The sequence below is a fragment of the Equus caballus genome, chromosome 6, assembly GCF_041296265.1.
Source record: "Equus caballus isolate H_3958 breed thoroughbred chromosome 6, TB-T2T, whole genome shotgun sequence".
Taxonomy (NCBI): Eukaryota; Metazoa; Chordata; class Mammalia; order Perissodactyla; family Equidae; genus Equus; species Equus caballus.
Genome location: NC_091689.1, coordinates 85,735,055 through 85,754,471, shown reverse-complemented (window position 1 = coordinate 85,754,471; position 19,417 = coordinate 85,735,055). Strand labels below are relative to the sequence as shown.

Sequence of the window (19,417 nt, the reverse complement as noted above, 5' to 3'; positions counted from 1 at the left end):
GGGAAGAAATCAATTTTAAAAGCTTTTTAAGGTAAAACATTTTTACTCACGTTTTAAACTTACTTGATTTGTCCTTCAATTGTTTAACCTTCTCATAACATTTTAAAGAAAGCTTTCAGCACAATGCCCCTTTTCCTTCCTACTTCTCTTTCTGATTATCATTCCTTGAGGTACTATAGGAAGAGTCTATCTTCTAGTTAGCAACACAAATGTTAAATTTCATTTACTCTATAACACATGATATTGACCTCCCTAAAAAACACTATTTTAATTACATACGAATCATTTCATAATTTTATAGACATAACTATAACAGCATGCACTACCACTGGGGCTCTAGGATGTACTTCAAATGTCACTCGCTGTTATCACAAGCCTGATAATTAACAGTGTAGAGTTTTGAGACAGTCAGCCAAGGTTTAAATCCAGAAATATGTGTGAGCCTGCTCAAGTTTTTCAAATTTTTTGTTGTTAAGTTTCATCTGCAATAAAATAGATGTAATAATAATAATTCTTATTTTATGAAGCTACTTTGAGAATGAAAGGAGATAGTCTATATAAAGTGATTCTGGATCTGCATCTGGCCCAGAAGGAGCTCTCAATGAATGTTAGCTGCCCTTGGTTGCCTCAGTTGAGATAGTATTCAAAAGGGCAGACTTCAGATAATCAAAAGCTCGCATCTTCTAAAATATACCAGGACTTTATCTGGTAGGTATGTAGACTTGAAAATTTGGAGGGAGTAAGAGTCACCCACCTGTTTAGCTTATTTAAATAGAAAGTCCGTGTTCTCATCCCTAAAGTATGTTTTCAATTTGCCTGCAGAACAGTATAGAAACGGGGACTGTAGGTGATTCTGGGGCAGGTGGTTCATATAAGAGTTTTCTTTTTTAATCTAACAATCTGTGTGATCAGATTTTTATTTTATAAAAATTGCTCTGCTAACTGTATTGAAGATGGGTTTTTAGAAGATGGAGTCAGGAAGACAAGTTAGAGGGCTAATGTGTTAAACTAAATGAGTTATTTGAGAGTTAAAATGAAATAGTGGCAATGAACCTGAAGCTCAGAGAGGTGGATCCAGAGATATTTAGGAGAACAAACTGAGGGGAACTGTTGAGCATTGGCTCTCTGGGATAAATGGAAGGGGGTTTGAAAAAGTGCATTGAGTCTTCCACGGATTCCCCCCGCACATGCTCACTCATGTATTTAATGCCTATTAAGAAAGGAAAGGACCTACAAGGAAATCCCTTAATATGTAGAGTTCCATATAACATGCCATCAGAGAGCTGTGAGTGAAAAATCATTAAGGTATTTGGTGGTGAACTATTATCCAAGCAGCCTTGAATAGAAGTAATTTAAGTTCAGATTTGTGTTCTGATTCATTTTGCAATGTTTAAGTCAACACTGTTAACCATCTGCTTTTCTATGGCAAATAGAAAGGAGCAAGTCTACATTATTATATTCAAGGCCCTGAAAGCGTTCCAATAAGTTCTTTAAAAACCACTAAACTCATATTAGACATATGACTTGTGAATATTTTCTCCATTCTTTGGGTTGTCTTTTCATCTTCTTGATAGTATTCTGTGATCACAAAAGTTTTAAGCTTGTTGAAGTCAAATTTATTTATTTTTTTCTTTTGGTGCTTATGCTTTTAGTGTCATATTCAAAAAACCATTGGATAATCCAAAGTTACAAACATTTATACCTATGGTTTCTCTAAGAAATTTACAGTTTGAAGTCTTACATTTAGGTCTTTGATTTCTTTTGATTTGATTTTTGTATATCGTGTTAGGTAGAGATGAAAGTTTTCATTTGCATATAGATATCCAGTTATACCAACAAGATTTGTTGAGAAGACTATGATTTCTCCACTGGATAATCTTAGCACCCTTGTTAAAAATCAATTAGCCACAGGGGTTGGCCTGGTGGCACAGCAGTTAAGTTCGCATATTACGCTTTGGCGGCTCGGGGTTCACTGGTTCAGATTGTGGGTGCATACCTGCTCACTGCTTGTCAAGCCATGCTGTGGCACGTGTCCCACATATAAAGTAGAGGAAGGTGGGCACAGATGTTAGCTCAGGGCCAGCCTTCTTCAGCAAAAAAGAGGAGGATCGGTGGCAGATGTTAGCTCAGGTCTAATCTTCCTCAAAAAAAAAAAGGCAAGAAAAAAAATCAGTTAGCCATAAATGTATGATTCTGTTATAGGACTGTCAGTTCTATTCCATTTATCTGAATGTCTATTGTTATGTCATTATCACACTGTCTTTATTACTGTAGCTTTTTAGTGAGCTTTGAAACTGGAAAGTATGATTCTTTCAACTTTGTTCCTCTTTTTCAATATTGTTTTGGCTGTTCAGAGTCCTTTGCAATTACATATGAATTTTAGTATTGAATTGCCCACTAATGCAAAAAGGAGCAGTTGGAATTTTTATGAGGATTACACTAAATCTGTGATCAGTTTGGGAAGTATTGCTGTCTTAACTAACCATGTTAAGTTCTACTATCCATGAACATGAGATATCTTTATTTAGGTCTTTAATGTTTTTTAAAAAAATTTTTGCCATTTTCTTTGTACAAGTTTTACACTCCCTTGGTGAAATTTACATAAAAAATACCTCCTACAACTGAACAATAAAAAGACCAAAAACTCAACAAACAATAGGCAAATGAGTAAGCATTTCTCCAAGGAAGACGTAGAGATGAGCAAAAAGCACATCAAAAGATGCTCAAGATCAGTAGCCATTAGGGAAATACAAATCAAAATCATGACAAAATACCCCTTCGCAGGCACTATGGTAGTTATAATATGTATATACATATAATAAAAATAACAAGTGTTATTGATGATGTACAAAAAGTGGAACGCTCATAAATTGCTGATGGTAATGTAAAATATTGCAGCTACCTGAAAACAGTTTGGCAGTTCCTCAAAAAGTTATATTACCATGTGGGTTATCACGTGACCCAGAAATTCTACTTTAGGAATTTAAAACAATGTTCACACAAAAACCTGCACACAAATTTCTGTAGAAATATCATACATAGTATCTAACAAACAGAAATAACCCAAAAATCCTTCAAGTGATGAATGGATAAACAAAATCTGGTATATCCACACAATGGAATATTATTTGGCCATAAAAAAGGAATGAAGTACCAATATATGCAACAGCATGGGTGAACATTGAGAACATGCTAGTGAAGAAAGTGAGACACAAAAGTCAACATGTTGTATGATTCTGTTTATGTGAAATGTCCAGAACAGGCAAGTCCACAGCGACAGAAAACAGATTAGTGTTTGTCTAGGGATGGGGGTGGTGGAGATAAAGGAATAGCTTCTTAATGGATATGGAATTTCTTCTTAGGTGAAGAAAATGCTCTGGTACTACATAATGGTGATGTTTGCACAACATTATGAATATACTGAAAAACTAAAACTAAAAAACACTTGTGCATTTTTCAATGGTGAATTTTATGTTACATGAATTTTATCTGAATTTAAACAAAGAACATTGCCAAAAGGAAACATTTTTGTTCCCTTGTGCCTTCAGAATCTTTCTCTTTACTGTACTTTTCCCAAGAAATACCTTGGGATATTGACAGAAGAGGAAAGTTTCTCACACTGAGGTTATATTTCAATGGAGTCAACTCCATCGCCAGCTAACAGATACTTGTGGATCTTGTTAATGAGAGACTCTGGGCTGGAAGCATTACTAAGAGGGGATAACGTGACATTGGTGCTCTTAGTAACTCACTGTCCAAGCTCTCAGATTGTCTCTCACCTAATGATATTTGGGCAGTTGATTATCTGTCAAAAGAGCAACAAAAACAGATCCTTATCTCACAGAAGAATAAATTCTGGCTTGGTTAAAGATCTAAATGTATAAAGCAAAGCCATAGAAGTATTAAATATAAACTAATATTTACATAATTTTGAAATATGTGTGGAAGGATATCTTAAGAAGAACAGGTCACCAAGAATCACAATAGATTATATAATCTTTTTGAGTTGAACCACACTATAAAAAAGGTAAAAGATAGTGCTAGGCTCTGAAAACACATGTTGCAACAGATAGGACACACCAAGGGTTTATATCCATAATACAAAAGTATATCCTACCAATAAATGAGACCTGATAAACCCAATGGAAATGAATACAAGTTATGAATAAGCAATTTATGGATGAGAAATACAAATGTTAAAAATGTTCAATCTCTCTATTAAGTGGAGAATATGAAATTGAAGATAATATAGAACATTTATATACTAAGTCCTTACTATATCCTAACTACTCTGCTAAGCAGTTTTATATGTTATCTCATTGAATATTTACAATAGCCTATGAGTTAGGACTATTAGTCTTCTCATTTTATGAATAGAGAAACTGAAGCTCAGAAAGATTAAATAAATTTTGCAAATTTACAAAGATATTGGATCTCTTTAACCTCAAAACCCAGCCCTGTGATTTGGTCTTTATGATACTATCTTTATCATTAAATTAATTGTGGCATCATTTCTGTCTCTCTGTTTGTAAAATTTGTAAATGATTTATGATATCTGGTATTGGCTAGGATGCAATGAAAAGGACTTCTCTGTAGGAGGCAAATTTTGAAGTATCAAACTTTAGTACTCACTTGTATGTTATATCAATACTTGTATATATGCAAATGAATGCATAAACAGGGACTCAGCATTGTAATGTGAAATTGATAGCAACCTAATTCCCTAAGTACGCAAGTACTCTTCTGACTTTTAGAGCTATTAAAATGCTTTCTTTATTCATTAATTCTGCTTTGTGCTGGTGGAGATGTATAAATGAATAAAACATTGGCACTACCCTCACTGAAGTGTCCACTGTGGTGTGTCTCAGCCCTGTATTTAAACAACCCCAAAGGAATTGACAATAAATAATCTCCCGAGTGTAGACTGAGCGCCACGTCCACATGAGGAAAATCAAGTCCAGCCAAAGGGAAACCAGGTTGATGCTATAAGGGTGGCTGGTTCACTCCTTTTCTCTGACTACCTTGCTTAGGTTTTCAGAAAAGTTTATGTCATGACATCACTACATCTCTTGAGCTTCCCTCTCCTTGCACCCTCCCTTTCCTCACTCCGGTCTTTTGGGGATTAATGTGGTGACCAAACAAGGTAAAATTGTTTTATCTTTGGGTAATATTCAATCTTCATCTTATCCAGGGAGCTGTGAAATGTTTTACCTTCCAGTCATTTGGCAGGCTTTCCTGGAAATTTCCTTAAAGAACTCTCAGGACTGCGATAGCAGCATCTTGAAGTTTAGGTCAGAATAATGCCTATGTTTCTATGTAAAGATAAGAGAGAGACAGAAAAATTTATTTTACTTGCAGCAGAAGCTGTCGAAAACGTGCCTGCAATCAAGGCTGCACTTTGCCTACATGAGAGGTTTTTATGTAACAGACGGAGGCAAGGGTGAACTGAACGAAAACACATTTCCTGAAGTATATTACTAATGCATTACATTTCATATTTTAAGTAAATTAGGAAAAATCTGAGATTATATTTCTGACTGGAATCATTGGACTTACCAGAAAGTACATATGTTCCCTATTTGTCAATACATGTATTTTTATCTTTCTCCCATCCAAAAGATTATTTTGTTGGAATAAAATGCAGAGATCTCCACATTATCACTATAACATATTTACTATTATTAATTTTATATTTTAAGATTGCAGTCATTCAAAACACGGTAACAGTCTTTCCCTTATGATTGCCAATTTGCTTTTATGTTAGTGGCAAAAATGTGCATATTTCCAAAGGAAGAGAACGCTGATTGTCAAAAGAAAGAGAAAAAGTGACAGTACTCGCTTTGATACTTATCACCCACTGACGCACCCAGTTTGTGCTACAGAAAGAAAATGGTACAACAAATATTATTGAAAACCTGCATCATAGACAAAATGCCGGTTGCTAAGAATAAAGTGAGACTAAGGCAGATAAAAATCATATAGATTACATTTTAGCAATTTGTGGTTTCTATAAAGTAAATCTTAAAGAGAATTTTATCTATTCCAATTATTTCTAGAAAGAAGGCAATGAGATCTTTTGGAACCAAAAACTCCCTATGAGTTCCTTCTCATCCTCAAGGAAGTTTAAGAGTAAAAGGAAAAGTGAATATAGTAACAAAAAAGTCAACTGCTAATTTAAATGAGGAACATAAAAATGACACAGAGAACAGTGTGTTGTAGAACTATATTATTGATATAGCTCTATCTATGAACGTTAATCAATCATCTTTGGCTGCTGTTTTCTTTACCATTAATTAAGAACTTTACTCTTGTTTACAACCAAGGCAATTCTAGTCCTATACTTCTGTGATTGCAAACACATTTATTTCAGTTGGTCATATTTAAAGAAATATGTTTTAAGAATAAGAATAATCATAGCTATTATTAGGTTCAGGAACTGTGATTGGGTCATCAATTTCCACCTCTACCTTATAAGAAAAAAACTTCATAAATGGCATCAAAATTAAAACTCAAAATTAGATATTTCAGTCCTAAAAGCACACAATGTTTGAAACTGGAAAACAATGTCTTAATATCTAAACTAATTAATAAATATTATAGAAATACATAATTAAAAGATGCATTGCACATACAAAAAATGTGGTACCTGTAGAGGTTTTATGTAAAGTCACTGATGAGTAGACTTATAACTAAATCTGTGAATACATATTTCCTTTTCAGTAGAGTTTGTGTAAAATTTTTCTGCTTTAATAGGAGTGAGTGGATCTTGCAAAAATTCTTACAGGGAAGAACATCCATTGCTTCATTTTCCTTGGAGCTAGTAATGTCAACATTTAAATCTTTGATTCCTGTACAATTCACGTCTTCTTTCTTTTTGTTTGGTTTTTCACCAATGAATTTTGTCTAAAGAAAAAAACTCAGTATGAGAAACCACATAATGATTACAGAGTTCATACTCTTGGGAATATCAGACTATGCAGAGGTTCAGGTTTTAATTTTAATCTTTTTATTTATAACTTATGTAATAAATGTCACTGGAAACCTAACCATCATCATCCTCACCTTGATAGACTGTCATCTAAATACTCCTATTTATTACTTCCTCTGGAACTTCTCCTTCTTAGAAATTGCATTCACTAGTGTTTCTATCCTCAGATTTTTGGGGGTGTAGGGGAGGAAGACTTTTCCTCTGCCTAAATGTGGGTTCGTCTGGCTGGAGAACTCATTAAATTCACATGAGACAGAATAGCAAGAGAAAATTAAACAAGCTTTATGAGGACCATGGCCTGGGGTCTTTCTTCCCAAAGGAAGAAAGGGCACCAGAAGAAGTTGGGTGCACAAAGTGGTTATATACCCCCAAACAGGATGTTTCACATATGATTGAAATGTCCCTCACACAATAGTCATAAGATTGCCCTGTCGGCACAGTGCTTGATGGACACAGCAGGTAGTGGGTCTGCTATCTCAGAGGGCATAGCAGGAGGCAAGTCTATTGTCTCAAGCTGGGTGGTCACAGGTGAGCACAGAAATCAGTTCCTAGCCTAAGGAAAGATGCTTAGTCCTTAAGGAAATGCCAAGGTTGGGAGGGGGAGGGAAGTTGCACCTTTATCTCAAGGGCCTTTGTTCTTGCCATAGTAAATGTTTTAAAGCAGATATACAATGCTTGCTCAATGGCCACAGTCAGGCCCTTTTGGAAAAAAGCAAAGTCAGGCCAAATTAGGTTTACACCAAATGGCTTCCTCATGTACTCCAATATATCCTATTGCTTGCCCTTTCTATTTGTCAGTGTATACATGGGAGGCAATCTGAGCAACTCACCAAAATGGCTGAAACCACCACCCCAAACATCATATCCAGCTAGAAGACAAAGGAGGATGTTGGGGGTGGGGGGAGTCAGTTACAGGAGGTTACCAGACAAGCACAATAAACAAATGCAGATTTAAGCCCTTGCCTTCCCCATTGATTAAGAGTTTCTAGAGATAAGGTCATGCCCCCTTCTTCCTGGTAGAGGGAGATATCTTTAGGGGTGGAGATTTCCTTTACAATGTAAATGTCTCTTACAAAGGGTAAGTAAATTCTACTTTTCAGTTGCTTTCCTGTCTGCAAAGTAACCAGCCTCAAATAATCATGCCAAAGAGACATATCTTGGGGTGGCCAATTCCAGGCCCCCACAGGGGCGACCATTACTAGAGTCAAGACCACTTCCTATAATAATTGTTTAGCTCAATTATTTTTCTTCATCTCCATGAATGTCTGAATTTTTTCTTCTAACTGCTATGTCCTATGATGATTATGTTGTCTTTTGTAAGGCTTTCCATTACACCACCATCATGAACAAGGAAATCTACACTCTGCTCATCTTTAGTTCATGGCTAGGAGGTTTTCTAACTATTTTTCCACCACTCATGCTTATCTTCCAGTTAGATTTCTGTGCTTCCAATGTAATTGATCACTTCTCTTGTGACTATTTCTCCATTTTACAACTCTCATGTTCAGATAGTTGGCTTTTAGAGATGACTGGCTCTTACTCTACTTTTGTTACTCTGCTGTTGACATTGGCGTTAGTGATTCTGTCCTACCTGTGCATCATTAGCACTATTCTCAGAATTCCATCTGCTAGCTGGAGGAAAAAGGCTTCTGCACAAGCTCCTCTCACATGATTGTCATTTCCATCTCTTCTGGGAATCTGTCTATTCACGTATGCTAAGCCTCCAGCAAAAGAAAGAACATCACTGACCAAAGGAGTAGCTATTCTCAACACTTCAATTGCCCCCATGTTGAATCCTTTTATTTATACCCTGAGGAACAAGCAAGTAAAACAAGCTTTCATAGACTTGGTTCATAAAGTAGTGTTTTCAAGAAACAGATGAAAGTGTGTATTAATATGAATGAATGTCATTGTGAAGAGGCAATAAGGGAAAAATGAAATTTTAACTTCCACAACGTCCTCCAGTATCCGCTTCAGATACTTGAAACACTGAGCTCATTTGCTTAAGCTTTCTTTTGTTCTTTTTATTGAGGTTATGATAGTTTACAGCACTGTGAAATTTCAGTTGTACACTAGTCTTTGAAGTCACCATATAAGTGTGCCCCTTTACCCTCTGTTCCCCCTGCAGCCCCCGTCCCCCCGGTAACCACTAAACAGCTCCCTTTGTCTGTATTTGTTTGTCTTCCAAATATGACTGAAATCATACGGTGCTTGTCTTTGTCTCTCTGACTTATTTTGCTTAACATAATACCCTCAAGATCCATCCATGTTGTTGCAAATGAGACAATTTTGTCTTTTTTATGGCTGAGTAGTCTTCCATTGTATGTATATATATATATATACTGCATCTTCTTATCCAGTCATCATTCAGTGGACACTTAGGTTGCTTCCACATCTTGACTATTGTGAATAAAGCTACAATGAACATAGGGGTGAATAAGTTTCTTTGAATTGTTGATTTCAAGTTCTTTGATAAATACCCCGTAGAGGGATAGCTGGGTCATATGCTATTTCTATTTTTAATTTTTTGAGAAATCTCCGTACTATCTTCCATAGTGGCTGCACCAGCTTTCATTCCCATCATCAGTGGATGAGGGTTCCCTTTTCTCCACAACCTCTCCAACATTTGTTATTTTTTGTCTTGGTGATTTTAGCCATTCAACAGGTGTAAGGTGATTTCTTGTTATAGTTTTGATTTGCATTTCCCTGATGATCAGTTTCGCCTTCTTTTTAATCTAAGAGAGACAATGTTGTATCTTCCGTTCAAACTATCTATAGGCCCTGTGGAATCCTTGATTTACAATTCTGAGTAGAAAACCAGTGGCTGTAGAGCATAAGTTACCTTGCTAATTATTCTGTATCAAAAATATTTTATACTGTAATGGCTAAAGGAGTGTAAATTGTTTAATCAACTTATTCTTAATTTTTTCTTCTGTTACCAATATAATGGTTTCTTTCTTAAAGTGATATGAAATAAATTAAATATCAGCAACAACCATATTTTTGCACACTATCTGCAGTATCTGTTCAATTTTTCTCACTCATCTGATTGACTTGGATATTTATTTTCCTACTTACAAATAATTTGAAGCTCATAATATCCTATATTTCTTAGTTGTACTGAAGATGTGTTATGACATATGCTCTCTTTATCTGTATTATTATCTATTATCTGAATAATTAGGCAGCTTCTATTAGTCTAATGCTTCCTGAAATTTGATAAGAATTCCATAAGTAATAATATCTCTTATATAGAGAGCATTTATTCTGTGCCATATCCTAAACTAGGTATATTCTATACCAGATCTTATTTAGTCTTCACAGCTATATGGCAAATTAGACTTGATTTTCTCTTTTTTACAAATGTGTAAATTGATGTTCAGGAGAGTTGAGTAACTTGCTTGAGGTCTTGAACTATTATAACGAATAATGTAGCCAGATTGGAAAAAATGACACAAAGTAAACAAACCAAAAACTTGTGTTTATTATAGTTTATACACATTTGAAACTCTGTAAAGACCCGAAAATTTTCTGTGGCTTTTGCTAAGGACGTGCAGAATTTTATTGACCTTTTCACTGACGCTATCTGATTTGGGTATGATTTTATTATAGTCTAGAAAGGGAAGATGGTAATTCTTAATATTTGATTGCCATAAATTACAACATTAATCAATTAAGATAGGAAATTCTTCAACTACCGTTCTTAGTGAACAAGAGTGAGTGGGAAAAGTGTATAAAATATTATCATAATATTTTACAAAAAATTCTTATTGAGAGGCAGATTAAAAATAATGGAGTTAATGAATGTACTTAGTACAATGTCATAGATTACCAGTTTAAAAAATGGCATGGAGAGTTGGGTAGAAATCTGAATCAGGAATTAAGATACTTGGTTGCTAATCTCTGGCTGAAAAATAATGTTTAGGGAACTGAACTTGACTCTTAGTGTTGTTGTTTGCCTTCTGTTACTTTTTTTCTTCCTCCTTGAACACTGTCCTCCAAGCTTCCTTTTCCAATTTCAATACTAATGTGTGTTATGTTTTATATTCCTTAGTGTTTCGTATATATTCCTCTTCTGGCAATTGCGATTCACTGAATTATTCCCCTAGAGCCAGGGGGAGAGAGAATAGATAAAAAAATTAACTGGCTTATGCTACATAAAATCTATGTAGAAACCACACCAGAGAGTTTTAAAACACCTTCTGGTATTTTATTCTCTTTCATATATTGGCTCCTTTCTCACTCTCTGTAGTCAAAGAAATATATCCCTTCTGGATAAACCGGGAAATTTAAGGTAAAAACATTGAAAATAGAAAGTAAATTTGTTCAATGAGAACAAATGTTTTCAGAAATGCTGGTTTCCCTGGATTACAACAATAGCAGCTGCTAATATTTTTCATATTCCAGCAACTCTGAGTGTTAGTGAGTCTGTGTGAAAAACAGAGCTAAGTTGGACATACAGAAGGCAATGGACATCTCCCAAAATTTATCATTGATTCATTACATATCAGCTCAACTCTTAACCAAATTAAGCAGAATATATTGGAGTTATATTTCACAAGTGGATATATTAAAAAGTGTAAAAAGAGGTTAGCATATTTAGTTTAATTATGTCAATTTATTCATTCTTTATTTAAAAGATAGGAAATTACTATCCATGTGACTGTACGTTTCTAATTGAATATAAGCTATGCAGTACTTTAAGAGAATAGATTTTAATTTCAGGTAGTCTGTGATTATATTTGACATTTGCTAGCTATATGAATATATCCAAGGTAAATAACTTCTTTGAGACAGGTTCTTCATTGAGAAATAAAGATAAAATTTTCGTAGGTGTGTTATAGGGGCTAAATGAGATGAAAAAGTCCTTACTATTTCATCGGAATAAATAATGACTTTGCTAAATCACAATTACTATGAATATCGTTGCCAAAGTTAGTTCCAACTAAAAGAAAAAATAAAGTAAATAAAAGAGCTTTTCTTAAAGAATGTTAAGTGCCACATGATCTATAAAGTAATATCATTTATATTATTTCAATTAATTCTCAAAAATATCCTTGAAATTTCAGCTCCTTTTTAAACAGAGAAAACTGAAGCTTAAAGAAATCAAGTAACTCCTCCAAAGCCGCAAATCCAGTAAGCAGCTCATTTTTAATCTGTTTCTCCAACTGCAAAGCCCATATACCTTCTGTGATAATAATTTACCTTAGATTGTCATAAATAAGAAATTAATAGTGTTTTGATACCATAATCTTATTATTATTTTTATTTGTCTTTCCTTGTTTAAATTATAGTGACTAGCTAATGAACGGAAAGCATGCGGTTATGAGTTGATATTTGCCATAAACCTGTACAGATATGAGCATTACTATTTCTGAAATTGTTATTAAATGTGACTTAATGATCTCTCTTTTCTCTTGATTTGATGCCATGAACACTGTATGCAGGCTGAGAATTGAATCTGTATATCATTAATGAAATGAAGAAACAAATTATTCAGATTTTTCCAGGGAAATAGTCATCTAAAATAATTGTGAAAAAGGAGTAAAAAGTATTTAATAAAACAATCCTTCCAACCACTTGATGGGTTCTCCTGATGAGTCTTTGCTTCAGTCAGGCTAAGAGAAGTTCTCAAAGGAATGCTGTGTCACAGCCCAAAGCCCAGAATGATTGAGCAGTGCCCAAAATAAACTGAGAGTAATTATGAAGCTGAACTGGATGTTACCCACAGCATTAAAGTAAGCAATTTTCCTTTCATCTAATGTATTAGTCTAAATTCTAAACAACTCTTTAAACTCATAAAGTAGAAAAAAAATGGGGTGATATGATCAATAGAGCACATTGGTTTGGAGATTGATTTGTGAATTTTTTCTGATGACCTCTAATGGGGTTTAACAGAAGAAGAGAGAATTTAGTAAATATAGAAAAGGTTGAAACAATTAGACTTTCAAACTTATTGCATTACTAAGGGATATTTCCACCCAGTGTAACGTAAAACATTAAAAACAAAAATAACAACAAAACACACCAGAAATAGAATCAAACCAGTCTAAGTCTCTTATTTCTGTCTGTCAAAGGAACATCCTTTGGTCCTTCAAACCTAATGTATCCTTTAATATGGAGTCCTTTTCTCACCTTAGGCATCAAATAAATCATCAATATCTAGTTTATCTAAAGGGATATTATTAATATTAGCTTGATGGTAGGGATTACGGAAAGGCGAGATGTAAGGGTGTTTGCAGAATGATACCTTGAAGATGCTTTGTAGCCATCTTATTGAACAAATATGAAATACTATTATTAATTTTCACTTTGAATAGCTCAAAGAGTCTGTCTCAGGGATTCTTGAAGGTAAGCAAGAATTTATTTTGATTTTTTAAATTTATTTTTTGTGAGGAAGATTGTCCCTGAGCTCACACATCTCCCAGTCTTCCTCTATCTTGTACATGGGACAGCACCGAAGCATGGCTCGCTGTGCAGCGCTAGGTCCACGGCCGGCTATGAAGCCATGGACCCCGGGCTGCAGAAGTGGAGCATGCAAACTTAACCACTACACCACTCGGTCAGTCCCAAGAATTTAATTTGATGAAATGGGTGGAAGGAAATATAAAGCTTAATAACATAAACCATGTTCTTCCAGGGGGAAAACATGGATCAGCATTCAGAAATATGAAATTTTTCAGAAAGCTTGAAATAGGAGTTAAATGTTTGGAGATATCCTTCGTACTCTGCATGTCTACATCTTCGGGATGGCTTAAGGCTCTAGGAATCATATGTGCCTTGTTAAACATTGAAGTTTATTTCTCTCAAAAGGCTAACGAATGAATGAATGAATGCGGATAATTTTTATCGAGCTTATTTACGTTGGTAAATGAATACAATCCACTGAGGTTTCATAAACATTTTTACACAAAAACTATAGTATACCACCCTCAATTCTGTGATATTGGGTCATCTTTTGCTAGAGTTTCTTTAAGCTTGTTTTCTGGTCCTAGAAGGCTGGCTACATACGTATTCATTTTCAGTGATCTTCACACGAATCCTTCCAATGTCTGTATTCAATATTAACCTTTATTCACAGCTCTTCATACATTCCTTCACACGCTTAATCAGTAGCCAAAATGTGTAAGTCCTGGTGTTATTATTCAGAAAAGTTTGAAAATTAACAGAAAACTTAAGATGAAAACTTGCAAAAAAGGTTAAAATAAGATTAAAAATGCAGTGCAGTGATACGTTATTCACTACGGAATTGTAATAATATAATAGATTTTTAAAAAATCTGCATCTCAAATGCCAGTAAGTTATGGCAGAAATTTCAATCTTGAGATCGAAACTAAGTCTTGTCTATTTGATGAGAATGCATTTTGTGACTTCAGAGTGTTGTGAAAAACTTGTGAAAAACTGCTTTCAATGAAAAGCAGACCTCATGAAGGAAAAGTGATATTTCTCAGCAGCAGAAATTTAAGTGACAAGAGGAATGTAAAGAAATTTAAGGAATATAATTTTCAAATAATGTTTTATGAAGTTTTCTTTTAAATTATATATCAACAAATTTGGCTTCCTTTACATGTCCTTTGTTATAAATTTACTATAAATTTACTTAATATAGGGAATTTAGGCACAGTAGATAAATACATCTTGAAAAGTAGGTAATAGGAAAATACATCTTGCAAAACAAAGGTACAACTTATGTAATATACAGCCTAGAATTTGGCATAAAATAGACTTGCACCTGATGGCAGTATGTGATTTAGTGACAAACTCAACATTAATTAATTAATTAGACAAGTGTTTAAGTCTACTGTGACTATACCACGTGCTGAATTATGTTGCAATAGCTTTGAACGAAAGACTCTGTCCTAACTTTCAGAAATGCACAGAGTAGTGCAGGAGTGAGTACACAGGGGATTTCAGCACAGTATGTGTGGGGGAGTGAGAAGAATAAGATTCTCATGGAACTCATACAATGGGTATTAAACCTAGTGTTGTGGGAATAAGGAAAGAGGTGATTTTGGGTGTCATTGGAATCTGCTGTTCACAATACCAGTTACATACATATATTTTGTTTAATGCAAGCTTCACAATCACTCTCAGACAGGTTACTATTACTAATGAGGGGCAGAGAGATGAAGTGGCCATTGGCAGAAATGTTGACGTGCTTCAAGTACCTCCCATGCCTCCAATGTGGTGATCGAACCCCAGCTGAAGATGAGAGAAGTGGATTGCCTGTGTGGGTGGGATGAGGGTAGAGATGGGGTGGAGAAGTCAGATAAACCATGGTGAGAGAGGTCACCAGATATGCAAAGTGGAAAAACAAGTCTAAGATTCACTTATCTAGAATGCCTGACAGGTACTGTACAATCAGGTGATTGTACGTCATTTTTTTGTTGTTGTCCTTGTTTCCATGTGACTTTCTTAACGCTAATTTTATTCATTACTATTTATCTTAGACACAGCTTTTTACACAGGACACCATCTTAATCTCATGGTTTTCTCCTCAGTGGTTAGGGAACATTTTCTCCATTGAACAAAACCTTATCAGGGTTTTATTAAATTCTAAGCATCTTTCTAAATGCTTCACATATATGAACTCATTTAATGCTCACAAAAACTTTATGAGATGGGTTCATATACAGAGGAGTAACTGTGTATTTATGGATAAAGCACAGAGAGACTAAATGATTTTCAGATCTAGTAAGCGGCTTGGATTCTAACCTAGATACCCTCACTCTTCCTTATCAAAATATCGATGGTAATATGATTTCAATTTTATTTTAAAAAAAGAAAAATTAAAACTTGCCATTTTAAAAACGTACAAATACGGAAATGAAACTATGACCCTGGCTTCCTTGGAAAGCACTTATGTAACTCTTTAACAGAGGGAAATTATTCAGTATAATAATAATGATGCTTATTTTAAATAGAAAAATAAATAATTTGTATTAAAAAAGTTCATGAAAATGACACATAGGTTGGCAGAAATGCCATAAATATTGCCAGGGATTCAGATGTAATCAATCTGAATTTTAAGCCCCTCCAGCTTAAATTATTTTCCCCCTCTTTCTCCCCTCTACCTCTACATCCGAGGTTGCTCATGGCAATGACTTCAGTATTTCTGAGTTCCGACAAGGTAGTAGTAAGAGGTGGAAAAAGTGAGTGCGAGCAAAACTTGATAGATGGCTGAGGACAAAGCAGTCACTCAAAAATAGAATAAAGTATCTTTCCAATTTTTGAGGACTCTCGATGTAATTGAACTTTTAACTTACATTGACTGAGAAACTTGTACAGGGACTGGGGCAATAGCAGAACCATGGTTCTTATTGGGAAAGGACCGCCTGAGCACATCTCTGCGAGTTCACAGGTGACATTTGAAGGCAGAAAGTCTAGGAACAAATCCCTGCCCAACCACTTCAAGCTTTGTGATATTGAGTTTTTTTAGGCTGCCTCAACCAAAAAGTTATCACCTGTAAAATAGAGGAAATCAGAGGATCATTGTCATTATCAATTTGCTTTACATTTCCCCTGCAGGTGAAATGACATACAACTTCAGCCATATTATGGCTCCACACTTGGATATGTGTTAACCCCTCTTCAGGTTTGTTCTTTGTGCTTTCTCGCAGAGGTCTGGCAGGAGAAAAAGAAATAAGAAACTAAGAATGAGAAACCAGACAGAAATAACAGAATTTATTCTCCTGGGACTGTCAGATGACCCAAAGCTCCAGGTGGTGATCTTCGTCTTTCTGCTCATCACCCACATGCTCAGCATCACTGGGAACCTGACCATTGTCACCCTCACAATGCTGGATTCCCACCTCCAGGCGCCCTGTATTTCTTCCTCTGAAGTTTCTCTTTATTAGAAGTTTCATTCATAGCTGTCAGTATCCCTGAGTTTCTGGGCACCACTATTTCAGGAGATAAACACATTTCTTTTAATGATTGCATGACTCAGCTATTTTTCTACATTCTCTTGGGAGTCACTGAATTTTACCTTCTTGCTGCCATGTCCTATGACTGTTATATTGCCATCTGCAAGCCTCTGCATTACATGACCATCATGAATCGGAGAGTCTGCACACTCCTTGTCTTTGCTTCCTGGCTAGTTTCATTCTTCATCATATTCCCATCACTCACGCTATTCATACAGCTTGATTACTGTAAGTCCAATGTTACAGACTGTTTCACTTCTGATTATTTCCCCTTACTACATCTTTCTTGTTCAGACAGAAAATTCCTAGGGAACGTGGGTTTTTCTTGTGCTGTTTTTACCATAATGTTCACTTTGGCATTAATAATTCTGTCTTACATATATATCATCAGAACCATTTTAAGAATTTCTTCTACTAGTCAGAGGACTAGGGCCTTTTCCACGTGTTCATCTCATATGATCGTCATCTCCATCTCTTATGGTAGCTATATTTTATGTACATTAATCCATAAGCAAAGACAGAGTGTCTTTGAGCAAGGGAATTGCAAACACCTCAGTAGCTCCCGTGCTGAACCCCTTTATTTACAGCCTAAGGAATCAGCAAGTCAAGCGAGCCCTCAGGGACATAGCAAGGAAAACTGTATTCTTCTCAAGCAAATGAAAAAATAAAAGTGCTGTCATAAATTAGAGGCATAATGAAGGGCAATTAGATGAAAAACAGGGCTTCACAAACATCTATTAATATTCACATAGCGTCTCTAGAGTTACTTATCATTATCTACGCTTCTATTGCCAGCAGCTTACTAAGGATATTTGAATATAGATATACATATTGATACAGATATAGACATCTCTCTGTATACATACTTATACATATAGATAACTTTTTAAATTCAAATTCTAATTCTTCTCATATACAGTACGTATATAAAAAGAAAATATACACATACATATGTATATATATTCCTTTTCCAATTCAAATTCCAATCTTCATCATGCAGTTACCTCCTTTGGCTGGTCTTTTCACCCTGTATCCATGAAACTGACCTCATTTCCTTCTACTAAACATTTTTTAATTCCAATTTTTCGCAATAATTCTTAAAAAATTAAAGAAAGAAAGAGACAGAACGAAAGCAAGCAAGGAAGAACTGTTTTATGATTTGACAAGGAAACACTCTTTCTGGAAATTTAGGAAATATTAAATCATGTTGAATATTATTTTTAATTTAGTATATGCACTGTAAACATAATTTGACAGTTTTCTTAGAACATTACAGATCTATCTTCTCCATACTGTAGCTCATTTAGTAACTATGTGAAAAACAGTATAACTAAAAGAATAACGTAATTATATTTTCCTGAGCAATCAAAACATTTTTCATTACCCAGTTTAAAGTTTCTGTACCATATAATTTATCAGTTTACAAAACGATTATGACTACATCTTTGCTTAGGGAAAATTGTCAAATAACCCCCTATCTTTTGGAACCCTGTAATTGACGTATACACTATACCACTTCTTAGCAAAAGCATGAAGAAATAAATATTCCTAGATATCAGATACAACTACATTTGCTGTGGCTCAATGGTATATTTAAATAAATACTTGATGTTAAGCTGCTTTTTTTGATAATCAATAGCTAAGAGTTTTATAACTTTCTCATATTTATCACTATTTGAATATAATAGCTTACACATACAATACATTTAATTACTTAAGTGATAAGCCATATAGATAGGAATAAAGAAGCAAACAATAAGTCTTACTGTATATAAAATAGAGAATGATTTTTTGTGAAAATAATCTTTTATGTTCACTCTAATTTATGCATGAGAATACCACACTGCATTGGAAAATTTGCTGATTAGAATTTTTACAATGATCATACAAGATCAGACAACTCTCACCCTGAAACTTTTTTTTTGTTTTCCGTGAAATAAAAAGCTGAAATGAGAATGAAGGATACACAAAAATATCCTAAACTTTTATTAACTCTTTTTATTTCTTTCTTTCTTGAGGAAGATTAGCCCTGAGCTAACATCTGCTACCAATCCTCCTCTCTTTGCTGAGGAAGACTGGCCCTGAGCTAACATCCGTGCCCATCTTCCTCTACTTTATATGTGGGACGCTTACCACAGAATGGCTTGACAAGCAGTGCCATGTCCACACCAGGGATCCGAACCAGCGAACCCCGGGCCACCAAAGTGGAACATGCATACTGCTGTGCCACTGGGCTTGCCCTTATTAACTCTTTTTCTTGAAAAGAGAAAACAGACTATAATCATAACCAGTTGAGCCAAATTGTTCGTGATATCCATATATATATACTCAATTGATAGACTCAATCTATGATTTACTGAGAAACAAACAAAAAAAGTTCACGATTAAATACTGAGGAAGTCCACTGTTGCTGGGAAGTCATGGAGTTACTGTTTTCTTCCTTTAGCCAGAACTATCGTTTCTAAGCTAAACTCGAAGCATTTGAAAATATTAAAGTTTGACT

At 34.9% G+C, this 19,417-nt stretch overlaps 2 pseudogenes; both read left to right on the top strand.

Annotated features, from left to right (window-relative positions):
* Positions 8,174-8,864, top strand: OR6C357P (olfactory receptor family 6 subfamily C member 357, pseudogene; annotated as a pseudogene).
* OR6C360P (olfactory receptor family 6 subfamily C member 360, pseudogene) lies at positions 16,645-17,562 on the top strand (annotated as a pseudogene).